This window comes from Rhinolophus sinicus, chromosome 14 (genome assembly GCF_057876585.1).
Source record: "Rhinolophus sinicus isolate RSI-liver-muscle chromosome 14, RSI-T2T, whole genome shotgun sequence".
Classification (NCBI taxonomy): domain Eukaryota; kingdom Metazoa; phylum Chordata; class Mammalia; order Chiroptera; family Rhinolophidae; genus Rhinolophus; species Rhinolophus sinicus.
In genome coordinates, this window is record NC_142514.1 from 105,504,247 (window position 1) to 105,528,517 (window position 24,271).

Consider the following 24,271-nt stretch of genomic DNA (forward strand, 5'->3'; position numbering starts at 1 on the left):
GACTCTCCCTCATTTTCCTGTGTAGCATTACCTGTCTCCTGAGTTTACTGCTCATTCTGCTCAAGCACATCTTCCCAAAACTTTCTAAGAAAGGGAAAAGAAAATTTAAGTTTTACTTCTTGCATCTCTAAAAATATCTGTATTCTACCTTGGCACTTGTTGGATAGTTTGGCTGGTTTTGAATTCTGGGTTAATTATTTTCCTTCAGAATTTTAAAGTCCACCATGTTCCAGTTTTCTGGAGAAAACAGAGAAATTCAGTGCCATTATGACTCACATACTTACTATGTTATCTGTTTTTCTCACACCTCTTCTCTTCAAATCATCTCTTTACTCTGGTGCTACGATTATATGATTTGAGGTAGACAGGAATAGAGACTTTTTCATTTATTGTGCTGGACACACCATGGATCTTTTCAAACTAAAGGCTAGTGTTCTTAATTTCAGAAATATTGTTATTACTATTTCTTTGATAATTGCCTCCGTGTCATTTTCTCTATTTTCTCCTTCTGGAATTCCTAATAGTCCAACATTAGATCTCCTGGATTGATCTTCTAATTTTCTTAATTTTTGTATTTTGTACCACTGTGCCTTTTTGCTATATTTTCTGCAAGATTTTTTGCTCTAATCTTTTGGCACTCCTGAAGTTGACATTTTCTGTCATAATATTTTCTTTCCTTTCAGTGTTCCTACTTATTCTTTAAATATTCTTTTTCACAGCATCCATTTGTTTCCTGGATACAATATTTTCTCTTTCAATATGAGGGTATTCAGATAATGATTATGATTATGATTATTTAATTTTTTGAACTTTTCTTTTATTCTTTGCATTGCCTCTGTTTCTTCTGTGTTCCTTTTATCTGTGTGGTTTTTTTGGTTCTTTTTTCACATAGGTGGTGTTCATCAAATGCCTAAAATCCTTAGATGTCTACTATCTTTTCATTATGCTCCTAAAAGCCACTTGGATGCTCTGTGTGCATTGGATGGGGCTAGTCAACAGGACAATCTCAATTTTAAAAATTAAAAATAGAATTTCCTAGCAATACCACTTCTAGGTATATATCTAAAAGAATCAAAAGCAGGGTCTCAAAAGATATTTAAGCACCTATGGTCATAACAGCATTATTCACAATAGCCAAGATAAGGAAGCAACCCAAATGTAAATTGGCATATAAATGAATAAACAAAATGTGGCATATACATACAATGCAATATTATTCAGTCTTTAAAAAAAAGAAAATTCTAACACATGCTACAACATGGATGAACCTTGAGGACATTATGCTAAGTAAAATAAGCCAGTCACAAAAAGAGAAATACTGCATCATTTCATTTGTGTGAGATATTTAGAGTAGTCAAACTCATATAAACAGAAAGGGGAATGGTGGTTTCCAGGGGCTGGGAGGAGAGAGGAATAGGGAGTTTATTTAATGCACACAGAGTTTCAGTTTTGCAAGATAAAAAGTTGTGGTTGAAAAACAATGTGAGTATACTAAACACTTGAATTATACACTTAAAAATAGTTGAGATGGAAACTTTGTGTTATATGTATTTTACCACATTTTTTTTTAAAAAAGAATGTACTTCTATTTCTCCTAATATGGTAGATAATCTAAAAACACATCTGCTACAAAATACTTAGAAATTCTAGATGACTTATAACAAACCTTTTTTAAATGTATAGATGATCTTATAAAGTCCCATGGAATTTTATACCATATATGTTACCTGACAATTCCCAAAATTATAGGTATGATGCATACATTTCCTCTGAACTTTCCCAGACTCATATATTCAGTGGCTAGTCAACATCTCCATTTATATAGTTTAACAGACATCTTAAGCCTACGTCTAAGTGTCCAAAACCAATTTATTGATTTTCCTCCACAAACCTGTTCTATGTAGTTTTTCTCATGTCAGTAAATAGCAATGTATTTTTTGGCCAGTTTTCCAGGCCTAAGAACATCCAAGTCCATCTCAAATAAAGTGACTCAATATTCAGTCCATCAACAAATCCTATTTCCTTCACTTTCAAACTACATCCAGAATTTTGCCATTTCTCACCACCATCATTGTAACCCCCCAAGTGTATACCATTATCACTTCTTACCCATAGCATTGCAATAGAATTCAACTTTGTCACCCTATTTCTCTCCTTGGAATGAAAAATACAGTCTGATTTTCAACTGCAATCAGACAAATCCATTTAAAATATAAATCAGGTCAAATTCTTGCATGTCATATCTTTGATCAAAATTCTCCAGTGATTTTTCATTTCATTTAGAGCATTAATGAAATATCTTCTCATGACTCACAAGGACCTACATGTTTTTACTTCTCATTTCCTCTGGCTTCATATCCTATCACTATTGCTCCACATTCATAAGTTTCCACCCTCACCAGCTTTCTTGCTTTAACTCAAACAGGAAACCAGGTTGTGGGCTTGAAATCCCTGCATGAATCAGCCTAAACCTTCAAAGGGCTACTCTCAGAGAAAGAGTGGATTGAAAAAGAATACACCCATTGACAATGAAAGATAATAAAACATCTCTCTGTTTTGTCCTAGACTCTAATAAAGAAGGGAAAATGCCACCCTGAGAGTTAGTAAGCACAAATCTGCCTTGGTAAAGATCTGAAATTCTAAACTATACTACCACTTCAGTTTGGGAAACCCCAATCCTATAATTAAGTAAATAAGACAGTAAGGTGGGGCATAGAGGAATTTAACAGAAACAAATGTAAACTCTTTCTGAATTCACACACACAAACCAAACCACATAGGATTCCCATAGATAAATCCCACCAATTATAAAATCACAACTCAGAATTGTACAACAACAAAAGAAATGCATAAGCAAGAATGAAAAACATCATGGAATTACACCTCCAAGAACTTCAGATAAGGGTTATCGTTGAAGAATATAATCATTTAAAATTATTAAAGGCATATAGAATAGAATCAAATACATGAAAAGTTATCATGTAACAAAAATATCACATAGATTTGTGAAAAAACTAAATAGGGCCAGATATGAAAAATACAGTCATTAAAAATGAAAACTGTGGATGAGTTAAACAGAAGATTACACAAAGATGAAGACAGAAAGACATAGTCTCCCCTTATCCACAGAGGATCTATTCCAAGACCCCTAGCGGATGCCTGAAACCCCATAGTACTACATTCTGTACGTACTGTTTTTTTTCTGTTTTCTTTCTAATTAAAGTTTATTGGGGTGACAATTGTTAGTCAAGTTACATAGATTTCAGGTGTACAATTCTGTATTACATCATCTATAAATCCCATTGTGTGTTCACCACCCACAGTCAGTTCTCCTTCCATCACCATGTATTTGGTCCCTTTTACCTTCATCTCCCATCCCCCTCCACACTTACCCTCTGGTAACCACTAAACTATTGTCTGTGTCTATGAGATTTTGTTTCTCATTTGTTTGTCTTGTTCTGTTGTTTTTGGTTTACATACCACATATCAGTGAAATCATATGGTTCTCTGCTTTTTCTGTCTGACTTATTTCGCTTAGCATTATAATCTCAAGATCCATCCACGTTGTCACAAATGGTCCTATTTCATCTTTCCTTACCGCCAAATAGTATTCCATTGTGTATATATACCACAACTTCTTTATCCATTCATCTATCGAAGGACATTTTGGTTGTTTCCATGTCTTGGCCACCGTAAATAAAGCTGCAATGAACATTGGAGCACACGTGTCTTTGTGGATAAATGTTTTCACATTTTTTGGGTAGATACCCAGGAGAGGGATTTCTGGGTCATGTGGTAATTCTATTCATAATTTTATGAGGAACCTCCACACTGCCTTCCATAGCAGCTGCACCAGTCTGCATTCCCACCAACAGTATATGAGGGTTCCTTTTTCTCCACAGACTCTCCAACCCTTGTTACTATTTGTCTTCTTGATGATAGCCATTCTAACTGAGGTGAGGTGATATCTCATTGTGATTTTTATTTGCATTTCTGTGATGATGACTTATGTTGAGCATTTCTCATATGTCTATTTGCCATTTGTATAACCTCTTTGGAGAAATGTCTCTTCAGGTCCTCTGCCCATTTTTCAATTGGGTTGTTTGTTTTTTTTGTTGTTGAGTTGCAGGAGTTCTTCGTATATTTTGGACATTAGCCCCTTATCGGAGGCACTGTTTGCAAAAATCTTCTCCCATTCAGTTAGTTGTCTCTTTATTTTGTCAAAGGTTTCTTTTGCTATGCAGAAGCTTTTAAGTTTGATATAGTTCCATTCATTTATTTTAGCTTTTACTTTCCTTGCCTTTGGAGTCAAATTCATAAAATGCTCTTTGAACCCAAGGTCCATAAGTTTAGTACTATGTTTTCTTCTAGGCAGTTTACTGTTTCAGGTCTTATGCTTAGGTCTTTGATCCACTTTGAATTAATTTTGGTACATGATGACAGAGAGCAGTCCAGTTTCATTCTTTTGCACGTGGCTATCCAATTCTCCCAGCACCATTTATTGAAGAGGCTGTCTTTCCTCCATTGTATGTTTTTAGCTTCTTTGTCAAAAATTATCTGTCCATATTTATGTGGTTTTATTTCTGGGTTCTCAATTCTATTCCATTGGTCTATGTGTCTGTTTTTCTGCCAATACCATGCTGTTTTGAATATTGTTGCCCTGTAGTACAAGCTAAAGTCAGGGAGAGTGATACCTCCAGTATTGTTCTTTTTTCTTAGGATTGCTTTGGCTATTCGAGGTCTTTATGGTTCCATACAAATCTGATGACGTTTTTTTCTATTTCTTTAAAAACTGCCATTGTGATTTTGATGGGGATTGCATTAAATCTGTATATTTCTTTTGGTAATATGGCCACATTAACTATGTTGATTCTTCCAGCCCATGAGCATGGAATGTCTTTCCATTTCTTTGTGTCTTCTTCAATTTCTTTTAAATATGTCTTATAGTTTTCAGCATATAGATCTTTCACATCCTTAGTTAAGTTTATTCCTAGGTACCTTACTCTTTTTGTTGCAATTGCAAAAGGAATTGCTTTTTTTTCATTTCTTTTTCTGAGATTTCACTGTTAGTATATAGGAATGCAATGGACTTTTGAACGTTGATTTTGTAGTCAGCAACTTTACTGTATTCGTTGATTGTTTCTAACAGCTTTCTGGTGGAGTCTTTAGGGTTTTCTATATATAGCGTCATGTTATCTGCAAAGAGTGACAATTGAACTTCTTCATTCCCAGTTGGATGTCTTTTATTTTTTTCTCTTGCCTGATTGCTCTAGCAAGGACTTCCAACACTATGTTGAAAAGCAGAGGTGATAGGGGACAGCTCTGCCATGTTCCTGAACGGAGAGCAAAGGGCTTCAGTTTTTCACCCTTAATTATGAGATTAGCTGAGGATTTGTTATATATGGCCTTTATTATATTAAGGTGTTTTCCTTCTATACCTATTTTATCAAGTGTTTTAATCATAAATGGATGTTGTACCTTGTCAAATGCTTTCTCTGCATCAGTTGATATAATCATATGATTTTTGTCCTTTATCTTGTTTATGTGATGTATCACATTGATGGATTTGTGGATGTTGAACCATCCTTGTGCCCCGGGGATGAACCTCACTTGGTCGTGATGAATAATCTTTTTAATTCGTTGTTGCATTCGATTTGCTAGAATTTTGTTTAGGATTTTTGCATCTGTATTCATCAGAGATATCGGTCTGTAGTTTTCTTTTTTTGTGTTGTCCTTACCATGTTTTGGTATCAGAGTAATGTTGGCCTCGTAAAATGAGTGAAGTAGTATTGTCTCTTGTCAATTTTTTGGAAGAGTTTGAGCATGATTTATTAGATCCTCTTTGAAGGTTTGGTAGAATTCCCTAGTGAAGCCATCTGGTCCCGGACTTTTGCTTTTGGGAAGGTTTTGGATGACTGATTCAATTTCGTTATTGGTGATCGGTCTGTTTCCAATTCTTCATGGTTCAGCCTTGAAAGGCTGTATGTTTCTAAGAACTTGCCCATTTCTTCTAGATTATTGAATTTGGTGGTATATAGTCCTTCATAGTATTCTTGGATGATCCTTTGTATTTCTGTGGCATCCGTGATAGCTTCCCCTTTTTCATTTCTGATTTTGTTTATTAATGCCTTTTCTCTTTTTATCTTAGTGAGTCTAGCCAAAGGTTTGTCAATTTTGAACCATCCTTGTGCCCCAGGGATGAACCCCACTTGGTCGTGATGAATAATCTTTTTAATGTATTGTTGCGTTCGATTTGCTAGAATTTTGTTTAGGATTTTTGCATCTGTATTCATCAGAGAAATTGGTCTGTAGTTTTCTCTTTTTGTGTTATCCCCACCAGGTTTTGGTATCAGGGTAATGTTGGCCTCATAAAATGAGTTAGGGAGTATTGTGTCTTCTTCAGTTTTTTGGAACAGTTTGAGTAGGACAGGTATTAGATCCTCTGTGAAAGTTTGGTAAAATTCACTAGTGAAACTGTCTGGTCCCGGACTTTTGCTTTTGAGAAGGTTTTGGATGACTGATTCAATTTCGTTATTGGTGATCATTCTGATTAAATTTTCTACTTCTTCATGGTTCAGCCTAGGAAGGCTATATATTTCTAAGAACTTGTCCATTTCTTCTAGATTATTGAATTTGGTGGCATATAATCCTTCATAGTATTCTTGGATGATCCTTTGTATATCTGTGGTATCCGTGATAACTTCCCCTCTTTCATTTCTGATTTTGTTTATTAGTGTCTTCTCTCTTTTTTATCTTAGTGAGTCTAGCCAAGGGTTTGTCAATTTTGTTAATCTTTTCCAAGAACCAGCTCTTTGTCACATTAATTTTTTCTATTATTTTTTGTCTCTGTTTCATTTAGTTCTGCTCTGATTTTTATTATTTCTTTTCTTCTGCTGACCTTGGGTTTCATTTGTTCTTCTTTTCTAATTCTTTAAGGTGTAACGTGAGGTTATTTCTTTGCGATATTTCTTTATTCTTGATATAGGCTTATAATGAAATAAATTTCCGTATTAAGACTTCTCTCCCTGCATCCCAAAATTTTGGTATAATGTATTTTCATTCTCATTTGTTTCTACGTATCTTTTGATCTCTCCTCTGATTTCATCTTTGACCCAGTCGTTCTTTAAAAGTATGTTGTTTAATCGCCACATATTTGTGGTTTTCCCTGCTTTCTTTTTGCACTTGATCTCCAATTTCAAATCCTTGTGATCAGAGAATATGCTTCAATCTTCTTAAATTGCTGAGGCTGATTTCATGTCCCAATATATGGTCTATCCTTGAGAATGATCCATATACACTAGAAAAAAATGTATAGTCTGATGTTTAGGATGCAGTGCTCTATAAATGTCAATTATGTCCAGTTCATTTATTGTGTCATTTAGGGCTGCTGCTTGTTATTTATTTTCTGTTTGGATGATCTATCCATAGCTATCAAGGATGTATTTAGGTCCCCTGCTATAATTGTGTTTTGTTCAATTTCTCCCTTTAGTTCTATTAGTAGTTGCTTGGTATATTTCGGTGCTCCCTGATTGGGGGCATAAATATTGATGACTGTTATGTCTTCTTGTTGTATAGTCCCCTTTACCATTATGAAATGTCCATCTTTGTCTCTTGTTACCTTTTTTATCCTGAAGTCTGTTTCATCTGATATCAGTATGGCTACACCTGATTTTCTCTGGATACCATTTGCTTGGAGTGTCAATTTCCACCTTTCACTTTGAGTCTATGTTTGTCCTTGTAGCTGAGATGAGTCTCTTGGAGGCAGCATGTGATTGGGTTTAGTTTTTTAATCAAATATGCTACTCTGTGCTTTTTTATTGGTGAGTTCAGTCCATTTACATTTAGGGTGATTATTGATATATGAGGATTTCCTATCATTCTAGCTTTAGTTTTCTGGTAAGGCTGTGTCTCCATTGTTTCTTTGCCTTTTTGCTGTTGTCTATTATTTCTGTGTGGTGGTATTCCATGATTTTTCTCTCTGTGTCTTTTTTAATTGTGTTATATATTTCAGTTCTGGATTTTGTTTGAGTGGTTACCATTAAGTTTATGTAAAAGAAAGTTTGATATTTAGAGTATTCCATTTTATTCAGCATGCTTACTTTCTCCATTCCCCTATTCCAGTTCAGGCCTTTTTTCTCACCCATTTTCTGTTTTGTTTGTCACAAATTATTCCTATTGATGCTGGTCAAATGGCCTCTTTCAGCTTCTGGTAGTGCAGGTCGTGTGTTAGAAATTCCCTCAGCTTCTGTATCTCTGGAAAGGTTTATTCCTCCTTCACATCTAAAGGATATCTTTGCTGGGTATATTATTCTTGGCTCATGATTTCTCTCTTTCAATAGTTTGAATATTTGGTTCCACTCCCTCCTGGCTTGTAGAGTTTCTGCTGAGAAATCTGATGATAATCTAATGGGCTTTCCTTTGTAGGTTACGGTCTTCTTTTCCCTGGCTGCCTTGAGGATTCTTTCTTTGTCATTGATTTTTGACAGCTTCAATAAAATGTGCTTTGGAGAAGGCCTGTTGGGATTGAGGTAATTAGGTGTTCTATTTGCTTCTTGGATTCAAAGATCCAGTTCTTTCTACAAGTTTGGGAAGTTCTCATCGACTATTTGTTTTAGTATACTCTCTGTTCCCTACTCCCTTTCTTCTCTTTCTGGTATGCCCATTATTCTTATATTGCTCTTTCTGATGGAGTCAGAAAGTTCTTGTAGAGTTCTTCCACTCTTTTAAGTCTCAAGTCTTTTTCTTCTTCCATCTGTGTCATTTCCAGATTTCTATTGTTGATGTCACCGATTCTTTCCTCCATCTGGTCAACTCTGCTACCTAAGCTGGCTATTTCATTCTTCATTTCTTCTATTGAGTTCTTAATCTCCAGAAATTCTATTTGATTCTTTTTTAAAATTTCAATCTCTTTGGTAAAATGTTCATGTTGTTCTTTGGTTGTGTTTCTGAGTTCATTAAACTGACCTTTCTGTGTTTTCTTGCATCTCGTTGAGTTTTTTCAGAACTGCAATCTTGAATTCTCTGTCATTTAAGTCACATATTTCCATGTCTTTAAGTTCATTTTCTGGAGACTTTCGTTTTCTTTCTGAGCTCTCTTCTTGCCTTGGTTATTCATGGAAATTAATGATTTATCATTTCTCTTCCTGGACATCTACAGGAGTGGGTTCTGCAACAGGTTGATAGGAAGAGGTCTTCCTTTTGTTTTCCAGTACGTGTTTGTAGAATGTTTTATTTTCTCTCCGACTTCAACCTTTTTTTCTCTCTCATGCTGTAGTGTTATGTTTTCTCTGCACTATTCCAGCTTCTCACACAATGGGGTGATTCCTTAGAAGGCGGGCTTCTCCTCTGTGAACAGTTCGCCTGGGTCATAGGGCATCGCCTTCATGTGGGGATGAGGAGAGCTTTGAAGTTCCAAAGCTCTTCCTGCACCAGATTCAGAGCCCATGTGTTTTAGCAGCTCTGTTTACTCCGGCAGGGATCTGCCCAGATAGGTGGGACCAGGAGAGTCCCACCTGGGTTGTGAGATGTGGCCCAGAGCAATGGTGGCTACCACCGCCACAGCCAGTTCTGCTTCCACAGCTCCCTCCCCTTTGCCGGAACTAGTTGGGCTTCAAGTCTGTGTCTCTGGACCACAGTTCTCAGAGCTGCAAATATTCTGTTGTTTTGATCAGACTCTGCTATTGTTCTGCTTCTAGCACTGGGTGGGTGGGAGCAGGGCAAGCTCTGGAAGGGTAGGGAGGGGCTGGCTAGTCTCAATGCCTAAGGCTTCTGTTCTCCTCTCAGCAGTGAGTGCTTAAACCACCGTTTTCAGCGTTCTTCCCTTAGTCTTTTCTCCGAGGTTTCTGCCGTGAGCATTGGGTTCAGCCATGTTATATGCTGTCCCCTCAGCCCTGTGTGCCTCAAATGGAGCACTAGCAGTCCAAGTTCTTTGCTCTACTACAGCTGCAGTAGTTCCAGGATGCAGCGAGCTCGGAGCACTGAGCTAGGTCTGCGTCCTGTGCCTGCATGGCCCCATCACCACACTTCTCCCTTCCCTCCTCCCCCACTCATGCCTTTGCCCACCTTTTGTTTTAGGTGATTTCAGTAGTGTACCTCTTAGTCTTGCCTATCTTCTGCACAGGGAGTCCTTTGTGAAGTTATAGTTGTTCAATTTGTTGTAAATTTAGGGGAGATTTCAAGAAGCTCACCTCCCGCTGCCATTTTTATGACATCCTGTTTTTTCAATATATACATACCTATGATAAAGTTTAACTTATAATTTAAGAACTGTAAGAGATTAACAACTAATTATAAAATAGAACAATTATAACAATATACTGTAATAAGTTATGTGAATGTGGTCTCTCTCAAAATATCTTATTGTACTATACTCACCCTTCTTGTGATGTTATAATAAAAAGCCTTATTCAGAACTTGCGTATTTTCACTTAAAGGAAGCACTTTATGGCTTCTATTTGGCATATCTAATTGCCAGCATCACTAATCCTGCATTTTGGGGTCATTATTAAATAAAATGAGGATGACTTGAACAGAAGCACTGCAATACCTCAAAAGTCAGTCTGATAACTGAGGTAGCTACTACGTGATTAATGAGAAGGTGGTGTATACGGCATGGATACACTGGAGAATGAGATGATTCACAGCGTGGGTAGGATCGTGGGATGTGAAATTTTATCACTCTACTCAGAATGGTGCACAAATTAAAACTTACAAACTGTTTATTTATGGAATTTTCCACATAATATTTTCAGTTGACCACAGTTAACTGAAACTGCAGAAAGCAAAACTGTGGATTAAGGGGGGTGGGGGGGACTACTGTAATAAAATGGAAGATACATCTGAAGAAATTACCCAGAACATAGTGAAGAGAAGGATGGAGATAGGAAGTCTTTTGTGATTCCGTATAAATTTTAGGATTATTTGTTCTAGTTCTGTGAAAAATGCCATTGGTGTTTTGATAGGGATTGCACTGAATCTGCAGATTCCTTTGGGTAGTATAGACATTTTAATGATATTAATTCTTCCATTCCATAAGCAAAGTGTATCCTTCCATTTATTTGTGTCTTCTTCAATTTCTTTCAATGTCATAGTTTTCAGAGTAAAGGTCTTTTACTTCCTTGGTTAAATGTATTTCTAGGTATTATATTCTTTTTTGTTGCAGTTGTAAATGGAATTGTTTTAATTTCTCTTTCTGCTAGTTTATTATTTGTGTATAGAAATGCAACATGTTTCTGAATATTAATCTTGTATCCTTCTACTTTACTGAATTCATTTATTGGGTCTAATAGTCCTTGATGGAGTTGTTAGGCTTTTTTATATATAGTATGTCATCTGCAAATAGTGACAGTTTTAGTTCTTCTCCAACTTGGATGCCTTTTATTCCTTTATCTTGTCTGACTACTGTGGATAAAACTTCCAGTACTATGTTGAATAGAAGTGGTGATAGTGGGTATCTTTACCTTGTTACTGACCTTAGAGGAAAAGTTTTCAGCTTTTCACCGTTGAATATGATATTAACTGTCAGTTAGTCATATATAGCCTTTATTATCTTATGTTCCTTCTATACTCACTTTTTTGAAAATTTTATCATAAATGGATGTTGATTTTGTAAAATACTTTTTCTGCATTTGCTGACATGATCATATGATTTTTATTCTTCATTTTGTTTATGTGGTGTATCACATAATTGATTTGTGGATATTGAACCAATGTTGCATCCTGGAAATAAATCCCACTTGATCATGGTGTATGGTCTTTTTAATGTATTTCTGAATTTGTTTTCCTAATATTTTGTTGAGGATTTTTGCATCTATATTCATCAGGGATATTGGCCTGTAATTTTCTTTTTTTCTTTCTTTCTTTTCTTTCTTTTTTTTTTTTTTTCTTGTAATATATTTGTCTGGTTTTGGTATCAGGGTAATGCCAACCTCATAGAATGAATTTGGGAGATTTCCCTCCTTTTCAAGTTTTTGGAATAATTTGAGAAAGATAGGTATTAATTTTTCTTTGAATGCTTGGTAGAATTCACCTGTGAAGACATATGGTCCTGGTCTTTTGTTTATTTGGAGCTTTTTTACTATTGATTCAATTTTGTTTCTAGTAATTGGTCTGTTCAGATTTTCTGTTTCTTTCTGATTCAGTCTTGGAAAATTTTGTTTCTAGGAATTTGTCTATTTCTTCTAAGTTGTCCAATTTGTTTGTGTGTAATTATTCATAGTATTCTCTTACAATCCTTTGTATTTTTGTGGTACTGGTTTTCACTCATCTTCTTTCATTTCTGATTTTATTTATTTGGGCTCTCTCGCTCTCTCTCTCTCTTTCTTTTCTTGATGAGTCTGGCTAAAGATTTCTCTTTTGTATATCTTTTCAAAGAACAATTCTTAGTTTCTTTGATTGGACTGCATAATTCTTTTTTGTGGAGAGCTGCCTGTGTGTTGTAGAGTGTGTAGCAGCATTCTTGGTCTCTATTCTCTAGATGCAAGTAGCGCCTCTCCCTATTGTAACAATAAAAACTGCCTCTATATAATATCAACTGTTCCCTAGAACACAAAATCATCCCCAGTTGAAAATCACCCATGTAAGAGAAGATGGTAGTTTTAAAATATAGTTATCTACTGAGAAACTAATGTTTAAAAATATTCTCACCAATACATTGAGATCATTAGTCCCTGCAAAAGTCATTATCTTCCAGGTCTTTCTCTCTGGTCCTGAACTGCAGTGCACTTATTTGACAGATCTCTTGGCTTTCTTAGAGCTTTCCTGATCTATTAAACCTGGAATAAATAAGGCACTTGCCTCCATGGACCCAAAGATTCTTCCCTGAAACTTCAAGTAACTGTATGTGAACAGCAAAACAGTCATCCAGAATCCAGTAGTTGCATAACATACAAAATATCTTAAATATACCACAATAATAATAAACATTTTATTCTCCCAAATTAAATAGAAGGTCATTCAAAGATGACCTGAGGTCATGTTCATTTCAATGCCTGAAGAAATAACAGGCTAATTTTCTGTTTTCCTTTTTTGAACATCTAGTCTGTACAAAGAAATAATGAAACACGGTAAACCCATTGAGATCTCAAAGTGTAACTAGTAAGTCTGTTCTTTGCTGTAAGAGGTGATGCTTAGGGCAATGGTTTTCAAATTGACTGGATGTCTCAGAATCACCTGGAGAGCTTTTTAAAAACAGAAATTCCCATTTTCACACTGAAACTGGGGTGGGATCCCAAAATCTGTTGTTTCTTCCCTATATACTTCTAGGTTTGAGAACTACTGCTTTAGAGTATGGATATTCTTGCTCATGGTCTTAACCATTCAACATCAGTCTTGATGTGGCCCTAACATAATGGTTTCCTGGGTCATAAGTTAGAGTTGTTATTAAAGATGACAGTACATTCCTAAGTAATTCATAGATCAAAGAGAATATCAAAACTGCAATTACAGAAGCAGATAAAAGTCCAGAAATAGACCTACAAAATACAATCAACTGATTTCCAACAAAGGCACCAAGATAGTTAAATAGGAAGTGGATACCCTTTTCTACAAATGGTGCTGGAACAGCTGGATACCCAATGGGGAAAAAAAATGAACCGTTACTTCTGCTTCAGCCCAAAAGGTAATTTGGGATAATGATAGGATCAAACAAAAAGCTAAAACTGTAAAGCTTTTAGAAGAAAACATACAATATATTTGCAATGTCCAGATAAGTAAAGATTTCTTAAATGAAAAACAAAAAGCAATAACCATAAAAAAAGTTATTATAATGGACTTCATTAAAATTAAAATCTTCTATTCTTCAAAAAACACTGTAAAAAAAGGTAGACCACAGACTAGAAGAAAATATTTACAATACATAAATCTAACAAAGAACTTACAGAGTACATAAAGAACTCCTACAACTAAATAACAAAAAAGACAACCCAATTGAAAAGTAGGTTAAAGGCTTAACAGATACTTCACAAAAAATGTTACGTGAATGGCCAATAAGCACACAATGATGCTCAATATCACTAGCCATCAGAGAAGTACAAATTAAAATCACAATGACATCCTACTTTATACGCAATAAAATAGAAAGACTGACAATAACAATTGTTGATGTGGAACAACTGGAGCCTCATGCATTTTCGGATGGAGTATATAATGGTACTATGACTAGAAAAACAGTTTGGGAATTTCTTATAAAAACTAAGCCTATATCTGCCCCTTTCCCCAGCAATTCCTCTAAGTATTTACCCAAAAGAAATGAAAACATGTCCACAAAAAGACTCATGGGATTGTCAAAGCAGCTTTATTCATATTCATAATAGCCGAAAACTGGAAACACCCCAAAACTCCATCCACAGAGAATAGGATAAACAAGTTGTGGCATAATCATACAATGGAAGTTTTTAAAAACAGCAATTTAAAACTCAGAACTTTTTTTAAAAAATGAACTGCAAATACAAGCAACAATATAGACTAATCTAAAAGTCACTGTGCTGGGGAACATTTGAGATCTTGCTTTCTGACAATTGTTATCAGTTTGGCTCCAATAAACTATTATAAAAATTCTCAAAAGTAAATTAATTAAATAAAAATAAAAATCATTACACTGGGGGGGGGGAAGTCAGACACAAAGGAACACATACTGTATGATTTCATTTATATGAAGTTCAAGAATTGACAAAATGACTCAATGATGATAAAAATCATAGACGTGGTTTTCCAGAGTGGGAGAACTCAGTAGAAAGGGGCCTAAGGAGTGAGAACTTATGTATCTTGCTTGGTGTGTTGCTTACACAGATTTGTCAAAACTCATCAAATTGTACAATTAAGATATACGCATTCCACTGTACATAAATTTTACTTCAATAAAAAAACATCAAATAGTACACTTCAGATATGTGCTTTTTGTAAATAATAAAATTTTTACAAAAGTTTAAAAATGCAGTTACAAAACATTAAAACTATAAAAACCACAAAACCGACAAATCAATATTGATATGATGAGGAAAATTATATTCAGAAGAACTCTTATAGCCTTGAGTATTTTAATTTTAAAAAATGGAAAATAAAAAAGAAATTTGAAAAGTGTCAAAAAAAGAAAAGTGTGAGAGATGAGGAGAAATGAATTAATACAAACATGGAAATTATTAGAAAATAAAAACAGGTGGAGCATTTGGGATCTTGTTCGCCAGCATGTGTCATCAATTTGGTTCAAATAAACTCTTATAAAAATAAATAAACAAACAAATAAATAAATAAAACAATAGATTCGAAAAAATCCTGGAGCTAATTTCTTTGAAAGTATCAATAAAATGGATAAACATCTTACAAATTTAAGCAGAAAACATTCAAATCATTAAAAGTGAGAAGTAGGTTTTATTCACAGATATAGGAGCACTTTATAATGGTATAATAAATTTAAATGCACCACGCTAAGCTAAAAATTCTGAAAATAAGGATGAAACACATGATTTTCTAAAAACACACAAACTTCTAGAAATTACTTGAGAAAGTAGTCCATCTGGATACCAATCACAATGGAAGAAATGAAAATTTTTGCCTAGAGAATAAGTACACAAACACTGTACCACGTCTAGACAATTTTACTAGTAAGTTCTAGCAGAGCTTTAAGGAAAGATAATTCACATACAGTTTAAACTGTTCCAAAGCATAGAAAAAGATGGCACTCTTCCCAATTCATTTTCCCAAACCAGCAATACTCTAATTCCAAAGTCTAACAAATAAAGCACAAAAAAGAAAATCACAAACTAATCTCTCTATTAATATAAATAACACGTTAATCTAATAACATGTTATAATATACCAGTCAATTAATTAGTGACTTCAATACCTCAGAAGATTAAAAACAAATTATTTTAATAAATGCAAAGATTAAAAAATAATTAAAACATAAAAACTTGCTGATACTAGAAGCCTCCTTAATCTATTAGAAAATAGTTATTGCTTCTAAATAGCCAATATTATAGTTAATGATGAAACACTAAAGCTTATTCCCATTAAATTCAGGAACAAGAGCAGTGTGCTCATTATTATTTAGCACTTTTCTGGAAGTTCTAGCAAGTGCAATAAAGGACAGAAAAAAATTTTTAAATGATAAATTTTAGAAATATAGGGACGAATTAATCTCTGTTTTCAAATGACACATCTCTAAGTGGAAAACCTAAGTAATTCAAATGAAAATTCACTAGTAGAAGTCAGTAAGGTAGCTAGTTTCAAAATATACAAAAGTCAGCAATTTTTTTTTTCTATAGACCAACAGTAATCAATTCAGAAATTTAACAGAGAAAAAGCCTTATTTTATACAGCCATCAGAAACATAAAATGCCTAGGAAACATCTTAGTAAGAAATGTGGAACGCCTTATATGATGAAAATTATCAAACTTTGCTGAACTTCAGAAAATAAATCTGTTTATTAGAATGTTTAAAATCATAAACATTAAACCAACTTTAATGAAACTACCAATGAAATGTTTAAGAAGTTAACACAATAATTCCAATGTTTATTTGAAAGAACAAATTATATTTGGCAGAAATTACTTTAAAAGATGTGTAATAAGATAATAAAAGATGTATAATATGTTTTACCAACTATTAAAATGTATTATAAAGATATATAAATTAGAATAGAGTATTGCAATAGGAATGGATAGAATCAGAACTAATTATATATAATTATTTCCTCTATGATAAAAATGCCATCTTGAATTAAAACAATCTTCTGTGAAAAGAGGAGAAGGAGGAGTTATTCCCACTTAACAGAAGAAGAAACTGAGGATCAGATAGTAAGGTATCTTGCTCTAAATCCCCGAAATAGCACGCAGTCTAGAAAACATTATTAACAATGATTATTTCTTGAAGATGGAATTACAAGTAATGGTTTTTTCACTTTGTGATAATCCCTTTCTATAACAAATAGAAATAATAAGAATGATATTTTTGAAATATCTAACTGATGTAAATTTCATTTCCCATATGCTGTGTTACCCTCCCTAATCAACAGTATTCATTTTGGTGAGAAAAACAAGTATTGCTCAGTTTTGATCTCCAAACCAGGATTATAGCACAAAATAACAGATAAGACTTGAAAGCTACGTTTGTTTGTTTGTTTGTCTGTTTGTCTGTTTGTTTAGGGGACGATATTCTCAAAAAGGTTATTTAATACCCTTCACATGTCAAGAGAGTCAAATATGGCCAGCTTGATCAGTCTTACAAAATCCACAGAGTAGGCAAGAAAGAAATTATGGCATTCCCATCACCTAGAGAGGAAAAGTAGAAAATCCTTTGGGCACTGGGAAAAGAAGAAGACAGGGTAGAGAGAGGTCATTAAGGGAAGTCCTCAATTTAGCCTCCAAACCTCCCACAGTGAAACCTTGGGTAAAGTGCAATAAAAATACCCCCGATATGAGTTTCTAGTAGACACAGACAATAGTTTAGTGGTTACCAGAGGGTAAGGGGGGTGGGGGGTGGGAGATGAGGGTAAGGGGGATCAAATATATGGTGATGGAAGGAGAACTGACTCTGGGTGGTGAACACACAATGGGATTTATAGATGATGTAATACAGAATTGTACACCTGAAATCTATGTAATTTTACTAACAATTGTCACCCCAATAAATTAAAAAAAAATACCCCAGATAGTTTGAGGTCATGGGAAAAGCAAAAAGAGTGCTCGAATCTCACTTTCCATTTGGAATTTTGATAAAAGAATGGCTTGCAGGTCCACTGTGCCAAGGTATAATAGAGTAAAAACAATGGCACAAAGGGGAGTGGAGAGGGATACGATGCTGCTAGATCACATAAGTTCATCAGCGTCAGTAAACATCAAGCGGGAGCTCAGTCATCAGCTGGGATGATAGAGAACTTTCCCAAGAGCGACAACCGTCTTGCATTTTCCTTGACTGGAAAACAGATCACAAGCTATACCAGCCGCAAAGCCATCAACAGCAGATGCAGGAAGGACAGAAGCAGACACTCAAAGAAGAGGTGGCATGAGTTATACATCAGGGGTCAGTGGGAACCAGCAGAGAAAGATCTCTCTCAGGAAAGAAATCTCTCCTGCTACCAGCAGGTCATGTCTCTGTGCCCAAATAGCAACCAGAAACAGGTAAGGAGAAAGGAGAGTGATCAAGGGGGATGGGACAGGGAGAGGAATCCTCCAAGACTATCCATTTAACAAAAAAATAAATGGGGAAATAATCTGAACAATACCGTTTGAAAGTGGAGGAGACATTGACCTGTAATGGGAAATTTTACTTTTGCCTCCTCAACAGCAGGAACAATATTAACCCAGTCAGAAAAGCTACATTGTTTTACATATCAGAGTTTTGTGTTTATTGATTTTGACCCTGTTGTGTGTGTTTTTTTTGAAGAATATCTAGCATGTATTTAGCATTTAAGATGTGCCAGGCCCTGTGCTAAATGTTTCATATTCATATGATATTCCATACAACAATCTCAATAGGCGGGTGCTATGGCTATTGTTGGACTACAGAAGAGAAAATTGCAATTTAGAAAGGTTAGGTAAATTTGATGAAGATTAGAGAGCAAATAAGTGTCAGAGCAAAGATTTTAACCAAATGCCAGTGTTACTGTAGGCAGAAAGAACAGGGCACAGGGCCATAGGGGAGAGAGTGGGGAAGAAGGGAAAGAGGAAGTGCAGAAAACAAAAGAAGGAGGAGATGATATCATTCTTAAGAAAAGAGGTAGCTACAGCTAATTGTAATAAATTATACCACTATTAGCATTGCTGGCAGGGAGAAATCTCCATCCCATGTCACCCGACAGTTCCAGCAAGGGCCAAGTAAAAACAAGGGAATCTCACCTCCCCATGAGAAGCAGTGGTCAGCAAAGACTCACCCTGGGACCCAAGCTTCACACCCTTCTAGCTCAGCAAACACAAAAACAAGAAAAGTTTTCCTCCCCTAACTTCCATGAACCTATCCCAAAAAGAAATCTGTATGGGCCACGGGCTTACCCATAAACCAACCAGTTGGCACGGGGAATATGGTCATGTGTCCATAATCCTTGTGGTGGGGAGGCGGGGCACCAGTCTTGACAGGTTGACAGCCTGACAGCTTACCGGTCAGCTTACCTGATGGATTGAGAGGCAAATGGTGCCCCAAGAGGAATAGATTTGGCAAATATACGTATATGGCTAGTATAGTCATACATTTGCCATCAGCAAAAGCTTTGTGGTTGGTTTGTTTGTTGTCACAAACTGGATTACTTAAGAAACATGTACTTCTGATAAGAGGCTAATGTGCAAAATATATTTTAAAAAACTCAAACAACTCAATAGCAAAAGCAATCTGATTAAAATTGGGCAGCAGATCTGAATAGACGTTGTCTCAAAGAAGACATGCAGATGGCCAACAGGTACATGAAAAGGTGCTCGAGATCACTAATCATCAGGGAAATACAAATCACAAAGGTTTCACCTCACACCTGTTAGAATGTCTATTATCATAAAAGACAATAAATAACAAATATTGGTAAGGCTGTGAAGAAAAGGGACCACTTGTGCACTGTTGGTGGGAATATAAATTGGTGCAACCACTATGGAGGGTCCTCAAAAAAATTAAAACTAGAACGACCGTATGACCCAGCAATTCCACTCGTGGGTGTTTATCTAAAGAAAAACACACACACTAATTTAAGGGCATATATATACCCCAATGTTCATTGCAACATTACTTAAAATAGCCAAGATATGGAAACAATCTGTGTCCATTGATGGAAGAATGAATAAAGAAAATATGGTATGTATACACACACACACACACACACTCACACACACAATATGGAATATTACTCGGCCATAAAAAAGAATGAAATTTTGCCATTTGCAACAACATGGATAGACCTTGATGGCATTATGCTGAGTGAAATATGTCAGACAGAGAAAGACAAATACTGTATGATCTCACTTATATGTGGAATCTAAACACAAGAGCTCACAGATACAGAGAACAAATTGGTGTTTGCCAGGATAAAATGGGTAAAGGCGGTCAAGAGGTACAAACTTCCAGTTATAAAATAAATAAGTCATGGGGAACCCCCTGGCAATGGGCAAAGAGACACCTGATTGGTGTTTCTCTTATATCAGTCAGGGGCAAAAAAAAGTACAGCCCTTTTTTCAGCCTAGCTTGATGCCTGCGTTGGTGGCCAGAATATTGCATGCCTGGGGCACATTAAAAAAAAAAAGTCATGGAGCTATAATGTACAGCATGGTTTGTGACTACATTAATGATACAATATTGCATATTTGAAAGTTGCTAAGAAAGTAGATTCTAAAAGCTCTCAGTTATTAGAAATTTTTATAACTATGTACATAGACAGATGTTAAGTAGACTTACTGTGGTGATTATTTCACCATATATACAAATACCAAATCATTACATAGTACACCTGAAACTAATATAATGTTATGACATATAATGTTATATGTCAAATACACTTCAAAAATAAAATAAATTTAAAAAAGAAGAAATGCCCCTTCTCTGGTCCCACTGCAGACATCAGGGCTGGGCCCCGCAATCGGTATTGGAACAAGCCCTCCAAGTGGTTCTGACCACGCTGAAGTTTGAGAACCACTGGCCTGGCCGACTTTCCCATTGGAGTAAAAAGATTTCTTTTCAGTCTTAGGTAGCTGTGGGGACAGAGCCCCAGAAAGTAGTTTACAGGCTCTCGGCCTCACGTGGAGGGGTGCTGGCTCGGGTGGTGGATGGCCGGCGGCTGTGGCTGGTTGGCCGTCAGCTGTGGCCGGTTAGCCAATTGGCCGCTAATATAACTACTGCGGCTACGGAGGAGAGCCGAGGAGAGCCAAGGATTGCCGAGGAGAGTAGAGGAGCAGAGTCGAGAGGAGTGGAGGAGAGTCGTCGGTCGGTTGGCGGAAAGATGGACGGCAGGTCGCGCATCCGGTGGGCCCAGCCTCCAGTGAGACCATAGTGGTATGACTCCCCTACCTATGGCTCCATGGGTGTTCCTTTTTGGCATCACCATATCCTGCGTTCTTGTGTGGGGAGCGGGAGCAGAGACCCCGCAGGCCGCCCCGCCTGACAAATGGTGCAGCGAGCAGGGTCTCCCGCACGACAGTAGTTAAGGAGCAATAGTCAAGAGTAAGGGTTGCAAAATTTTTCCACAAAGGGCTAAATAGTATAAACATCTTAGGTTTTGTGGGCCAAGAGGCAAAATCAAGATTATGTAGGTATTTATGTAATCCCTTAAAATGCAAACATTTAAAAATGTGAAAACCATTCCTTGCTGGTGGGCTGTGCAAAAGCAAGTGTCAGGCCACATTTGCTCACCTTTGATCAAGACTTTTGGGTCAGGCATACTTATAAAAACAAAAAAAGAAAAAAGAAACATGTACATTCTAAATGCAGGAAAACAAAACAAAAACATTCACATTCAGTGGAAAAGACATGGACTCCATTTAGCGCTCTGGAGCATTTCCTAGTTAAAGACAAATATACCCCCCCACCCCCGCCCCACCCTGAAACTGACCCACTAGCGACAAACAACGTAGTCATTATCATCACCCTTGGTCAGCACTTCAGAACCTTTCCTATCAATGTTTCAATGTTATCATTCACAGGGTCAAAAAGCCATTGAATGTCTGCTCTTGAGAAATCCAGACACCAAATTGAAATGGAAAATATTAACATTGTGTATATGGAAGGGGAGACTCAGTGACTTCATGGATACATTAACTCACTTATCCTGAAGGATATGTTTTAAGATCTCAATGTGAGTGTGATTGATGCCTGGGATAAAACCATTGCATGTGGCACTAAGACTATCCATTCTGCAGATCATGTGATTAGAAATGAGATTGAAATGTTTTTAACCTGCTTTAGCTAAATTACAAACACAGAAAATCACCAGGGGCCACTCTCCATAGATATCCATATGGATACCACACTCTACCGGTTTGCCTCCCATCTCTCTAGCCATTCCTTTTCAATAGTTACTGCTGGCTCCTTCTTCTTTTCCTACAAAAGTATATCCTGATATTGCTCATGTTTTATTCTAGACCTTCTTCCCTTCTCATCTATAGCCTCTGTTGGGGTGACCTCATACATTCCCATTTAATCACCATCTGTCAGATGACTCTCAAATCCACATCTCTAGTACAGACCAGTCCAGAGCTCCTGAACTTCAAGCTACTGTATCTAACTGCCCACTAAACATCTCCACACGGCTGTCTCTGTGTGCAAAAACTTAACTCATCCCTACCCCTCCACTCCAACACGCGTGTTACTGAAATTTGAAAACTGGGAGTCAACCTTGATACCTCCCTCTCCTCCAGTATCTCCTTTCACATTTAAATGATCACAAGATCCTATTCTATCTCTTAAACATCTCAAAACTGTCCACTTCTGTGTATGTCCAAGCTCCCATCATTCCTTCCTTAATTACTGCAGTAGCCACCTAAGTACCCTACAACCATTCTTGCCCCCTCCCTCCACCAATCCATTCAAATCCAATTATATCAATCTCTGCCTTTAAAATCCTTCAAAACTACCTATAAAGCCCAGAGTGTCTCAAAGGGAAGTGTAGGGACTAACTGCACCCTATAGAGGATCTTGTTAAAATACTGGCTCTTGAGTTGCACCAAAACCAAAGAATCAAAAATCTCTAGGGATAGGCTCAAGACACTGCATCTTTAATCCCAAATGCTTACCACGGTTCATAGGTCCTTCTAATCTGACCTCTTGCAGTCCTAGGCTAGAGAGCGCACTTTATTCACCATGCTGTCCCAGAACACTCTCTACTTCTCCAGGAGTAGCTCACATGACACTGGCGACTTTGTGTTAAATGGCTGATTCCGTGCCAGAGTGTAAACTCCAGGAGGAAGGCACCATGCCTGCCGTGTTTACTATGTACCCTACTGCCCAGGACAGGAGGGCACAGCGTCAACATTGTTTAATATTCATCATCATTCAGAATCAATGAGAATTTAATGTAAAGGACTTTCTCCACAGCATGGGGGGGTAAACACGCCTGAAAACATCTTCATTTGTTAACAGTGTACAGACCAAGAAAAAGGGCTCAGATAACAATGACTGGAGTAATTAATTAGTAGCCTGAAGGAGAAAGTTTAATCTTCAAAATCAACTTGATAACAAGCCCTTCTCCAGTCTCCAGTGAGATCAAACGAACAGAAATAAGCTTTGGCCTATATTCAAAGAGTTTCTGATCATAAGTAGTGTAAGGGTAAATACAAGTCCTAAAAACAAAAATTGAACTTTCTCTGGTGTAAAAAGGGAAAGAGACCCTCCCCCCACCTTTTCTTAGAGCATTTTCTTTAGAAAACGTAAATTCTTTCTCTGTCTTTTTGAGATGTATGTAAATATGTTTAAATGCTAAATAAACCTGTTGTCAGTTCACAACCCATAAATGTCTTTCTCACAGACCTAGGAGCCATCTCTTTAAAATTTGAACAATCAAGGGAGATAGTGCCCCCTCCCTGTATCTATAAGAGTGGGCGTCTGGCTCCAATCCCCCAGTCAGAGATTTGAAAAGTTTTATTCTTCTGGATAACGGCAATTAGCAAACACAGGTCACCCCAACTACCAAGTGAACCTGCAATGAACTATGTGTGACAAGTGGTGCTGTCACGTCCTGTCACTTAAGGACTAGTTATTGTTTATCTTGAGAACGTGGACATAACAGGTTGTATGTGCCTGGTTACAGGAAAGGCTGATTTCTTTCTGTCTTTACATTCTCGTTAGCTGATTGCTGTGATGCACAGCACATTCTGGTTAAATGCTTATTTAACAATAAAACTGTTTTGTCTTCTTGCTTTGTGGAGAGGTTTTCTGGGTTGGCAGATTTTGTTTTCAATTTTATTTCTCCCACAGTACCAATCACCAGCCAGACTGACACAATGAAAGGAGGAAAATTTGTATCTGAAATGTTATGTCCCAGTGGGGAAAGCAGAGTGAGCTGCTCAAAGCTTTCATCAGGGCTCTTTCACTGGGAGAACCCTGCACAGCTGAGTTGGGGGTGAGAGTATCCTGCCCCCCAAAAAAAGTATTTTCCACTTACAGGTAGGTTATTTCTGCCCACTGCACTTCTGTCTCCCTTGACTGCTCCCTCCTGGTCTCAGCATTTCTTTAAAAACTCTGGCATATTAGTAATGCAAAGCTCAGCCCCACACCACACAGAAGGGCATATATGCCGCCTGAGGAATTCAGTAAAGGTGATGAAACGGATGAGATGTCCCAGAGGGAGTGACACCAGCAAAAACCTCA

General features: G+C 36.6%; 1 non-coding gene across 1 annotated transcript; it reads left to right on the forward strand.

Annotated features, from left to right (window-relative positions):
- Positions 1-20,066: 20,066 nt before the first annotated feature.
- On the forward strand, positions 20,067-20,206 carry LOC141572584 (small nucleolar RNA SNORA48). Its single transcript, XR_012497907.2, has one exon. It is a non-coding gene; the product is annotated as a small nucleolar RNA SNORA48 (small nucleolar RNA).
- The last annotated feature ends 4,065 nt before the right edge of the window (positions 20,207-24,271 follow it).